Raw genomic sequence first — 12059 nt, forward strand, 5'->3', positions numbered from 1 at the left:
CTGTGTGTGAGTTTATTTCTCTGTTATAATAGAAGAAACGCAATGATGCTTCTAATTATACGAATTTATATACGACCATTCTAAATACTACGAGAAAGTTTTACTGAGTCTTTAATAAAGTGAAAATCATTTTCCACTCTTCTGTTTGGCAAGGAAATTAAACACTATACCCGGACAGTATCCTTGTTATGAAATCTTCGAGGACATTACAGAATGACTAATTCTAAATATTCACCCTCTTCTGCGCGTTGATTGTTTGTTAAATATACGAAAGATTTTATTTTGTAATTAGATACTTATACTACCAGATGAGGCCTGGTATGGTCAGGTGGTTAAGGCACTCGACTTGTAATCTGAGAGTCGCGGGTTTGAATCCCCGTCACACCCAACAACCTTTCAGCCGTGGGTGTTATAATGTTACGGTCAATCATACACTATTCGTTGGTAAAAGAGTAGCCCAAGAGTGGGTGATGGGTGGTGATGACTAGCTGCCTTTCGCCTAGTCTTACTGCTAAATTAGGGACGGCTAGCGCAGATAGCTCTTGTATAGTTTTGCGTGAAATTCAAAACAAACAAACTTCCAGATAACAGTTTTAAAAAAACAGAATTATTTTTGTTATTTCCTCAACTGAACAATCTTACTTCTAAGTAATGACTCCATTTATAATTGCTTAAAATATTTTTCTCCCAAACATTTTATTTTTGCGAAGCATGGACTTTATAATAATAAACCTAGAGTAACTACCCTTCCCACCGTATTTTCATAATGCGTGCAATCAAATATTAATAACACGTTCATTGCTTCGTTCTGAACTGATACCATGACCACCCTTCAAATAAAAGTGGATGAACAGATAGGAAATGTATCTCAAATAGTATGTGGAAATCTCTTGTTTTGTCTCTCCTTGCTGTTTACTGAAATATAAACTCGAAATGACAGGCCTTATAAAAATTATAATAAATAGCTTATGCATAACTTTTTTAAAACCTAAAAATAGTTTAATTATCTGTGTTAATAACCAGGTTAACGATATTTTAGCTTGCTCTAAGTAGGTAAGAAGTTTATACTAATTATACTGTGACATTTTGTTGATAAATGCCTAGACAATGGTTTCAGTCATTAGCCTTTTTATTTTTGCATTAGAAAATTACATGTTGTTTGTTGTAAAACAAAGAGCTATGTGTGCTCTGCTCGCCACCTGGTATCGAAACCTGGTTTCTAGCACTATAAATCCGCAGGTCATACCGCTCACCTACTAGGGTAGAAGGGAAAATTTGTATATAATAATTATTACTTGTAATATTTCTCAAACTGAAAACTATCAACCCATGAACTGATATTAACAAAGAAAATGCCCCCCAGTGGCTCAGCGCTATGTCTGGGGACTTACAACGCTAAAAAAACGGGTTTTCGATACCCGTAGTGGTCAGAGCACAGATAACCCATTGTGTAGCTTTGTTGTTAATTTAAAAACAACAACAACAACAAATAAAATAGTGTGCTGGAATTACATCTTGAAAAAAAATGTCATTCTACTAAACAGTAAAGAAATAAGAATATAACTGTTTGCCTACACCAATTAATAACTATGTTTAAGTGTAACTATATACATACAAATATATAGGAAAGACTAAAGTATCGAAAATTTATTTAACAAGGGCAGAGAATGTGTCACTTTTCCTTCCCTGGTTAACAGAGCCTATTGGTTATAGTCATCAATATAATCCGCCCCGTACGTGTACATTTTCTTCTATAAGCTTTATGATATGCACGTAGAACAATTTGGTCAAAATCAAACTTCAATTCTAACAATTGCAAGCTGCTTTTGGTAAATTTTAAATCGCCGAACGAGGATATGACGCGAATGTTACAAAACATTAATAAATATCTGTCATTTTCAATTTGACCAAAGAATAGTAAATGCCCTTAAGACATCTCTCAGATAAAGAATAGTGCCCTTAAGACATCTCTCAGATAAAGAATAGTGCCCTTAAGACATTTCTCGGAAAAAGCTATATGCGTTTAAGAGTAGAATATTTCATGAGGTTGAATGCGTGTTTTAATACAACCAGGAAAAGCCAGAGGCTTAGAAAACACTGCATAACTTTCACAGACAGGAGGGCATGGCCTAACTTACTTAGCGATAACTAGCTAGGTTGGGTCTGTTACTGGATCTAACGCAATGGAAAATTTTCTATCTTGAAAGACTTAAACACAATGGCATCATGACCTGTTTTTTTTTTTATTCCAGGATTTCACAATTAAGCCACTTTCTTTAGTGTTCTATTTATCAACTTGTCCCCGTATTTTGCCACAGCAGTGAGCTTCACTTTTCGGTTATACAATCAATAGAGTAACACAAAAACAAAATCTAAAATAAAAACACATACTCTAAACTGTCAACTTTCCGACCTATGAAAACAAGTTTCCATTTGTGTAGTTTTCCCTTAGAATATGTTCATGTTATTTTTAGCTAATTCTCTCGTGCATTACCGGACTTGTATGCACGTCTGTGTGTGTCCGTATAAATGAAGTGAATTAGCTTTAAATTGTTTAGGCTCCTAGACACAGTTTCTCAGAACTCAAACAACTTAATCACCAGTCTTCTACAAATAATTGGAGAATAGAACAAGGAAAATCTGAGGGAGTAAATGAAATTTCGTTTGGAACTTATGGTGAGCCTCATTAATCTTGCCGTCTCCCTCTGTAGAAAGTCTCAGCAATTAGGCTGAAGAGGGAGAATGTTTTACCGCCAGAGGGCTCCCTCCGTTACGGGTAAGAAATAGGACGCACTTTCCGCGGGACACTCAACTTCTGCGTCGCGTCTCAAAGATATCATTTATCCGGTAACTCGCGCTTGAATTCGCTTGCAATTGTACGAGTTAGTTCTGCTCGCAGATTGCGTTTTCAAGGGTAACTTTATACTGCTGATTTCAGCAATACGTAAGGATTACCGAAGAGGACAAAATATCCAGTTAAACAAAGTCTGTTAGTTTAAACGAAGCAGAATGTAGAAGATTTCAAACTAGTCGGATGAAGAGTCCATCGACTTGCTACTGAGTTATGAGTCAGGTAAGCTGTGTTTAGGTTTAGTAACTATTATTATGGGAAGACATTAGTGAGTAAATATACGTTAGGAATAATCACGTGGTGAGATGCCTGGGAAAATTAGTCCTAACGTATTATTGAGAAACAAGAATTTGTTAATAACGTCAACATGAATTCGTGATAAATTGCTATGATCATTATTTGTGTTTCGTGTATGTGATCGATTACACTGCCTATCTGTTAAGTACATTTATGACGTATAACATTTCAGTTGCAGTAAATACATTTCCCTTGTTATTTCTCGTATAGTGTGTTCACAAATTGTATAGATAGTTATATGTTGTACACAGCTGTGATCTAAGATATAACTAATGAAACGTATAGTGTTTAATAATGATCATCGAATGAATGATAACGTATTATGTGTTGAAACAGTCTTGATCAAACCTAACAACTGAATTCCGTATTGTGATTTCGGATGTTTTCATAGTTGTTTAACTGTGAAAACAATGTAAAATGTCGTTATGTTAGCGTATCTATTTTGTAGCAAGCATTAATTACAGAAATTGGGTTTGGTTCCATGATTTTCGGAATGTCTGATGCAAAATTTGACTGAAATGCGGGTTGGACAGATCTCATAACGGCAAAGAATTAAGAGAAGCAAACATATTCTACTGAGCAATTTTCTGTTTCCGATTTGAAGGCCCGAAGTCAACCGAAACAATGCCTCTTACTGTTTCACTCAACACTATATTGTTTTTAATTTAACAAACAGCTCCTAAGAAACTGATCAAAGTATTAAACAAGCTATTGCAGCTCATATATGCAGTTTTTTTTTCATCAGGAACCAAGTTCTATACCATGTAATGATTTATATATGCTTTTCTCTTTTCAATAATTTGTTTTCAACAGTCCATGACGTGACTGTAATATAAAAATAACGTTAACATCTTTTATTCCTCTTCATTCATGATGCAGATTCTAGTTTTTAAAATCTTTACTCTTGCATAAATTGGTTTATTTGTTTTGAATTTCGCGCAAAGCTACACGAGGGCTATCTGCGATAGCCGTTCCCTAATTTAGCAGTGTAAGACTAGAGGGAAGGCAGCTAGTCATCACCACCCACCAACTCTTGAGCTACTCTTTTACCAACGAATAGTGGGATTGACCGTCATATTATAACGCCCAAATGATCGAAAGGGCGAGCATGTTTGGTGTGAGGAGGACTCGAACCCGCGACCCTTAGATTAGGGATTGAGTGCCTTAACCACCTGATCATGCCGTGCATAGCTCTAAACACTAAGTTCTGTTGTAGCTATTCTTATTATATTGTGCTCAGATAAGATACATTTGTTTAAGATAAAAATAAAATATTTATTTAGGAAAATATATGCAAGGTTTATTATTCAACTCAACTTTATGCTTCTGCCTCCATTTTGATGATAATGTCAGAATCCATTTAAAAAACACTAATTATCAGTAGCGCCATCTCTAGTGACTTGTCAAAACTACCAGTACAGTTTTCACACTCGGCAAGAGGAAACGTAATCACATTAAGTCGTTATTAATTTCACACAAAACCGAAGATTACCCTGAGCAAGGAGATTCTCTCTAGTGTGTTTATTAAGTAGTTTGTCAACCACGCCCTTTAAGTGCTGATACTATTGAACTAATGATTAAGACAAGAACTTCTTTCTCCTACTCAACAAGAAAAAAATCTATTTGAGATGATAACGTGACTAGTCACGTATTCTAAAGCATTTTCAAACTTTTTTCGCACAGAAATTAGATAAGAAAAACAACATTTTTTATGCCTAGTTTTGTATATTATCTATCCATTAATTCTATACGTACTTTAGTTTGTATTCAAAGTTTACGACTTTCAATTAGACTATAAACTGTGCATAGATATATACATATATAATTGAAATGGATTAAATTCCGTAAAATAAATAGACAATTAACATCTAAATGTTTTTTTTTATTTACTTTTTCGTTACAATGAACTAGATACAAGTAACTTACTTTTGTTTTTTCATGAATTTATAATTTAGAGTTGTTCCACCTGGGATAGCGGTAAGATTACGATTTACAACCGTAAAATGAAGAGTTCGATTCCCTTCGTTGGACACAATAGATAGTCCGATGTGGTTTTACCCTAAGAAAAAATACAAACACACATGCAGTTTTTATTTTAATATTTTGACATTAAGTCATACGTTTAATTGTTTACGGTTAATGAAAATCCATTTTTACTGCATGCTTTGTAATCGACTTCACAGGCATAAATTTTGTTTATCGCACACTTCGAAAACGCCTTAATTTTGATGGAAGGCAGTCACGAACATTAGTGAAATATTATGAACGCCTAATGAAAAATTGGAATATTAACAAACGTATGCCACTTTTTTTTGTAGTTATAATCCAGTTTTCTGTGCGAAGGGGGCGTTTCCATTATTGCATATATTTAGCGTTTGTTTATTTAATAATACTTGAAATGCTAGTGCTATTGACGAAATTCCTTTCCCACATGTCCCCCGCTGGTACAGCAGTATGTCTACGGACTTACAACACTAAAATCAGGGGTTCCATTCCCCTCGGTGGGCTCAGGAGATAGCCTAAATGTCGCTTTGCTATAAGAAAAACACCCCTTTCCCAAACGTTTTAATTGTTTATAAGTCGTATTGAGATAGCTTAAACACTATGTAGGGTTTTTATAGTTATTTTTATACGTATTTTTCTAAGTTTGTAAGATTTCGTTTTTTCTATAAATGATGAATTTCCTTTAAACAATATGGTACCAGGAAGGAATATAGTTGCTTGGTGAAGCATATAACGTAATATTAAAGGACAGCAAGAGATATATGTTAAACTAAATACTAAAAAACTTAAAATCAGTTATTATCAATCAAATATTTATCAAGCTTTCCCTTATATACCTTATTTAACTGCACCTGCCACAATAAGCTTTTTCTTAAACACCCTTAAACTAACTGTATCTACCACATCTGAAAGTAACCCGTTGTTAGAAAAATAAAACTGTCTTAGCTGAAGATGGCTCCTATGTTATAAAATTTATATTTGTGTTCCTTAACTTTATCATGTTTACAACTAAAAACAAATATACCAAAGATGGTGCATCAACGCTATAAATTCCCTTTTTAAACTTAAGCACTTCAATCAGATACTTTCTAACTTTTATTTTTCAAAAAAAAAAAAAGTTGGAACATCTTAACCTATCTTCGAATGATAACCTTTCACTCTCCGGTATCAGTTTATTAGCTCTTTTCCAACAATTCAATATCCTTTCTTAAGTAAGGGGCCCAGCATAGCCAGGTGGTTAAGGCGTTCGACTCGTAATCTGAGTGTCGCGGGTTCGAATACCCATCGCACCAAATATGCTCGTCCTTTCATCCATGGAGGCGTTACAATATGACGGTCAATCTCACTACTCGTTGTTAAAAGAGTAGCCCAAGAGTTGGCGGTGGGTGGTGATGACTAGCTGCCTCCCCTTTAGTCTTACACTGTTAAATAGGAATAGCTAGCGCAGATAGCCCTCGTGTAGCTTTGAGCGAAATTCAAAACAAATCAAACTAATTCTTAAGTAAGAAGTTGAACTTGAACGTGCAAGCGCACACATTATTCCGTCAAACTTCAACACTTCGTTTTGTCTATTAACTTCCACGCTATATTTATTTAAAAAGTTATTATGTTCGATTAGCTTTTAGCTATTCCTGACTTTTATCCATTTGAGGTCCCCAGTGGTTCAATGGTTAGTTTAAGGACTGTTAACGCTAAAAGTCTGGTTTCGATTCATGCGTTTGGTGGAGCACAGATGGCCCATTGTGTAGCTTTGTGCTTAACGACAAAAACAAATAAACATATCCATGTGGAGGGCGTTTTGAAGTACGTCATCATCTAGTTATACGATACAGTTTAGTATCTGCACACTCGGTTCTTATTTGTTAAGAAATTGGGTTTGATGTCTCTGAGGAAGAATATAATGGTTATCTGTGTGCAAATAGGGTACTTTTTCACATTGGGAAAAAAAAGTTTAAAAAGAAAATTTCCCGCCTCGACTCATCACTGAAATTCGGCTTCCATATTGATTACATATCTTCACTGTTGTAATTGTCACTGAGACACTGAATCAAAATAAAAATTGAATTTTTTTACTACGTAAATCAAAAGTTTGTACTATTTTTTAAAATCAGACTTGTGTCATCCGTAAAAGATTTTTATGAAGTAGTTTATGCAAGTTAACACACACTAACTGCGTAACAAGGTGCTGTGTTGAAAATTAACTCGTGTTGCACTGTACATTAATATGTGTTGTATTGTATTTAATATGTTCTTTGGTGACTATTGACACTTAGAAAATATTAACATATGTTGTGGAAAATATTAAGATGTGTTGTAATGATAGATAACACGTGGTGGGGGGTTAATATGTTTTGGGTTCCTCGATAGGTCAGCGGAATGTCTGGTGGCTTACGACACTATAAATTGGATTTCGATGCCCGTGATGGGCAGAGCACAGATAGCCAATTGTGTAGATTTGTGGTTAGTAGCAGCCAAAATAAGTAATGTACTTTATGGCCCATTTTAGTGTCAGTTAGAAACCAATTTTACTATTAAAATTTCTCATGCTCCCCCCCCATAAGAAACAAACACATAAGCATCTAAAACTATTCTCTGAACGATTGCGTTATGTGCTTTTGATTAAGCGCAAAGCTATATAATAGGCTACCTGTTCTCTGCCCACCCCGGGTATCGAAACCTGGTTTCAAACGGGATTATATAACAATGATTCTCAAAATTATCTTGTTCCCACATAAGTTGCAGTAAATTATAGTTAATGCTGGTAAAAAAGTGCAGTTTCGAGAATACCCATAAAGTATATCAACCGGAAATCATTCTGTTGTGAACTCTTTATTCTTCTTCCGAGAAGATGATAGTTAGGCTTAATTATTAATGTTTGAAACTTGCAGACTTTTGATTTCTGTGTATTGTTAATTTTGCATCACTGATCACCATTACTCTTCAATACAACAAGGAAAACAATAAAATAATACAACTCCCACTGTCTTCTTCTCACTCCTGGTACGTAAAGATGTGAGCAAAGGTTATGGGGATTAACTGGACTGATTCTTATTCCACGTGTCCGATTCCTCATGTTTAATACACATAAATAGAGATGATATAATAAAAGTTTTGTTAATGCTTTATATGAACCTCACTACTAAACTATGAGGATTAAGCGTAACATCCGTGTTGTGGATATTTTGTACTATTTTGATGATTCAAGTGACGGGTTAATCGCTTAATACTTGAGCGATGCTCCAGGTCACGTGTTGCGCCTGGAACCACACCCTCCGTCGACCTCACTGAGCCTGATTGCCATGGTTACACACTATTGCTAGTTGCCGCAATTTCCGTTTTAACGAACTTCTGCGAAGAATGGCGAAGTCAATCTTATAACCAGAGATCGTTAAAGAACTTCTCCAAATCTTCTGTTGCACGTGGACGTCTATCTGCTTTCAAGATGATATTTAAGTAAACCAAAGGCTCAAGAGTCCATTGAGGGACTTGACAGGTATGCGGTCAAACCAGGTTGTTGCGATTCCAGTTTTTTCCGCCAACTTTCTAGTGAAGACAGCTGTAGGTTTCAAGGTGTGGTTGGAAGCTAGTGAGTCTTTCGCTTCTGGGCTTTTGTCAGTTTCAAATCCTTGTTTATTATCTCGTTAACGTACCAGGAGATATGACCAATTCTATTGCAGTGGCTTTATTGGTCAGTTTTTTTTTTCGTAACCCATGCCATCATTCTGGATTGGCTTGAGGTGTGGTTTCGGAACTTCTTTCGGTCCTTAACATTTCGAAACATTTCGTTTTGCTAGATAATAAAGAAGGGTTCCTTCAGCAGAACGTTATGTTCTTTGTTTTTTCTCGTTTGAAAAAAAACTAAATTATCATTTCATCAAAATTTCAAAGCTAATATTAATTCCTTACATAATGTACAAAGTATATCAATATGCATATTTATGTTGGCGCCTGTTTTTGCTAGATAAATGCATTGTAAACGAAAATTTGGTCATATGTACATATCTTGTCAACGCTTGCTATATTTACGAGGGCTATGAACATCCGTTCTTTCAGCCCTCAGATTCTCTGTCGGATCCCTTAAATTACCGTATTTGAAGACGAAGCGCAACGATGGTTGTGGTACACCAAGCGAGAAAACAAAAGCACTAAAACAATCAAAGTGTGATGCAAAAGGTGAAATAAACTAAGCACCATAACACAATTATCAAAACACACCAAACCACATGCTACGCGTTGCGTAGCTTACCAGCCGATATAATATAAATTTTATAGTATTTGCAAGCAACATAATAACAATTATAATGATTTGTTTGTTTAAAATGTTTCTTCAACACTACCTTCACGTAGACAGTCACAAATTTTGAATTTATCGACTAGAAGGAAGGCAGCTAACCAGTAGCACACACCGCTAACCCTGTTACTACTCTTGTTTTGCCTAAAAAGCGGAGTACGTTTTTGCTGCAGCGAATCAAAAACCATGAATCTTTGCAATCACAGTCCGAATTTGCTAACCACTAAACTATATCCGACTTCAGATACAACGAACCTACTGATATAATGCAAGATATGTTGTATGTGGCGGATTTAAGGTGATGTGGACCCAGAGGCCAATAATTTTCGTGGGCGATACATCCTATGTAATTTTACATAGAATACAATTATCAATGGGACTCTAATAAGACCATTGGCTCTGGAGCTGAGCCCCCTCTCGGCCCTACCTAAATGCGCCACTGATGTCAAGGGAAAAAACACAGGTTTTATAATAGACTAATGAATATAACACTAATATTATATCTAGAGTTATATACGAAGCAGTTATTGCATACCTTTGAACATAACAACAACAAAAACAAATGCATATATACTAAGCAATGTAAAAATGCTGTTTTGAAACACCTCAAATAACTTTAAATCAATTACACGATTTGTTTGGTGGCTAGTTGTTGCGTAAAGCTACATTAGAACTGTTTGTATTAGCCTTCACAATTTCAGAGTGGATACATTAGATGGAAGGTAAGTAGTCAGTGCTGTCCACCGTCAACTTTTAGACTACTGTTTCCTAACAGTCATTCTTATAACGCACCCATAAAAATCGGAGCGCAATTTTTATCTATTTATTTATTTTTTCTGGGGAGGGTAACGGGACACAAACAAGGATCTTCGGGTAAAATTAAGCACAGCAATCACTGGTCTGTGCTCAGCTTTCAATCGCAATGAACCGAGTACTATAACACAAGAGCTACAGTGTATAAGACAAAATAATATACCGAAACATAACGTAAGGATTATGATATATATAAATTTAAATATGCATATCAGTTATTGAATGCACATCAATGTAACAGAATAGTCATATCATTCTAAGAAACATTAAAAAGTGGCTCTTTACTATATCAAACAACATAGAGTTAGTTAAAAACTCCCAAATAATCAAGGGCTGTAGTGCATCAAACGAAAGGACACACGATTGTAGTATACAAAAAGCAACAACAACATAAATGTTATATATATGTATAATTTATACTCGGAATAGGTATTGTATATATATCGACACATATACCGCACAATACTAAGTAATTTAAAGAGTTTAGACTATAAATAATGATCAAATTAAACTCATGGGATTCCGGTTTCAAGTGTTGTGCGTCTGCAGACATGTCGCTGTGCCACTGGGATGGAGGGGCTTCTTTGTTACAAATAAACTCTAATGGAATATTGACGAACTAAATAAATCCAATTAGTTCTTGTGTTTTAGATTACTTCCCTCAAGGATTTTCTTTATATTGTAAATTAGAAGTATCGGACTTTGGATAACACGGACATTTCTTGCTTAAAAAGCAAAAAGAAACTGCAAAATGTTCATCGAACAATTTCTGTCATGATAAATGGAAGATGCTATGATCACGAAAATGTTTTAGTGATACGTCCGTGAACATAGAATTAATATGACCGCAGAATTTGACTTTTGGTAAATAAAATGTAAATATATTTATATATATACATATATAAGTATACAGTCGGTAATACAACCGAGAAAGTAACGTCCTAAAATTCATCAAGTTACGAAGGAACTTGTACCTAGTTTGTCCTGCATGTCAGTGTGACGTGCAGTCAGCAATTGATTTTTCCGTCACAACAACGCGAGTTTCGCAGAATGAAATTACAGGGCGGTATTTCAAAAAAAAGAAAAGAAAAACAAATGTGGCTGAAATGAGCATATGAGGCGTTCACAGAGAAAAAAACAACAACAAATGTCAATCGACCACAAAAAAAGTCACGAATAAGATGTGGCTTAGCAAATATTCTTCTTAAATATTGAGAGAAAAGCAAAACGATTTTTTTTAAATTTCACGCAAAGCTACACGAGTGCTATCTGCGCTATCCGTCCCTAATTTAGCAGTGTAAGACTAGAGGGAAGGCGGCTAGTCATCACCACCCACCGCCAAATCTTGGGCTACTCTTTTATCAGCCAACGAATAGTGGGATTTAAAGTGACATTATAACGCTCCTACCGCTGAAAGGGCAAGCGTGTTTGGTGTGAGGGAGATTCGAACCCTTGACTCTCAGATTATAAGTCGAACGCCTTAACCCACCCGGCCATGCCGGGCACAAAGCGATTTGGACATCCATTATTCTATTGTTAATATTCTATGCTAAACATTTGTTCTTTACTACGGCAAATGGCTAGGTGATTAGGAAGCTGAACTTTACCGAACATGCTCGTCCTGTCAGTCGTAGGGACGTTATTATGTCCAAGTCAATCCCACTTTTCGTTGGGAGTACCCTAAGAGTTGTCGGTAATTTACTACTGCTAAATTAGGGATGGTAGCACAGATATCCCTCGTGTAGCTTTGCGAGAATTTCTTAAAACAAAGAAAGACTAAAGCAGTAACAAACAGACATTTTT

The 12059-nt window shown here is 35.5% G+C and overlaps 1 protein-coding gene across 3 annotated transcripts in view; it reads left to right on the forward strand.

Moving 5' to 3' along the window:
* The first annotated feature begins 1981 nt into the window (after positions 1-1981).
* Positions 1982-12059, forward strand: part of LOC143252357 (uncharacterized) — a 93442-nt gene continuing 83364 nt past the window's right edge. For 2 of the 3 annotated variants that reach the window (XM_076504347.1, XM_076504348.1), the window contains exon 1: positions 1984-3073. The gene's annotated coding sequence lies outside the window, so the exon portion shown is untranslated. Of the gene's footprint in view, positions 3074-12059 lie in introns of all 3 variants that reach the window. The other variant, XM_076504350.1, reaches the window with a different exon arrangement.

The sequence above is a fragment of the Tachypleus tridentatus genome, chromosome 6, assembly GCF_004210375.1.
Source record: "Tachypleus tridentatus isolate NWPU-2018 chromosome 6, ASM421037v1, whole genome shotgun sequence".
In the NCBI taxonomy this organism is placed as follows: domain Eukaryota; kingdom Metazoa; phylum Arthropoda; class Merostomata; order Xiphosura; family Limulidae; genus Tachypleus; species Tachypleus tridentatus.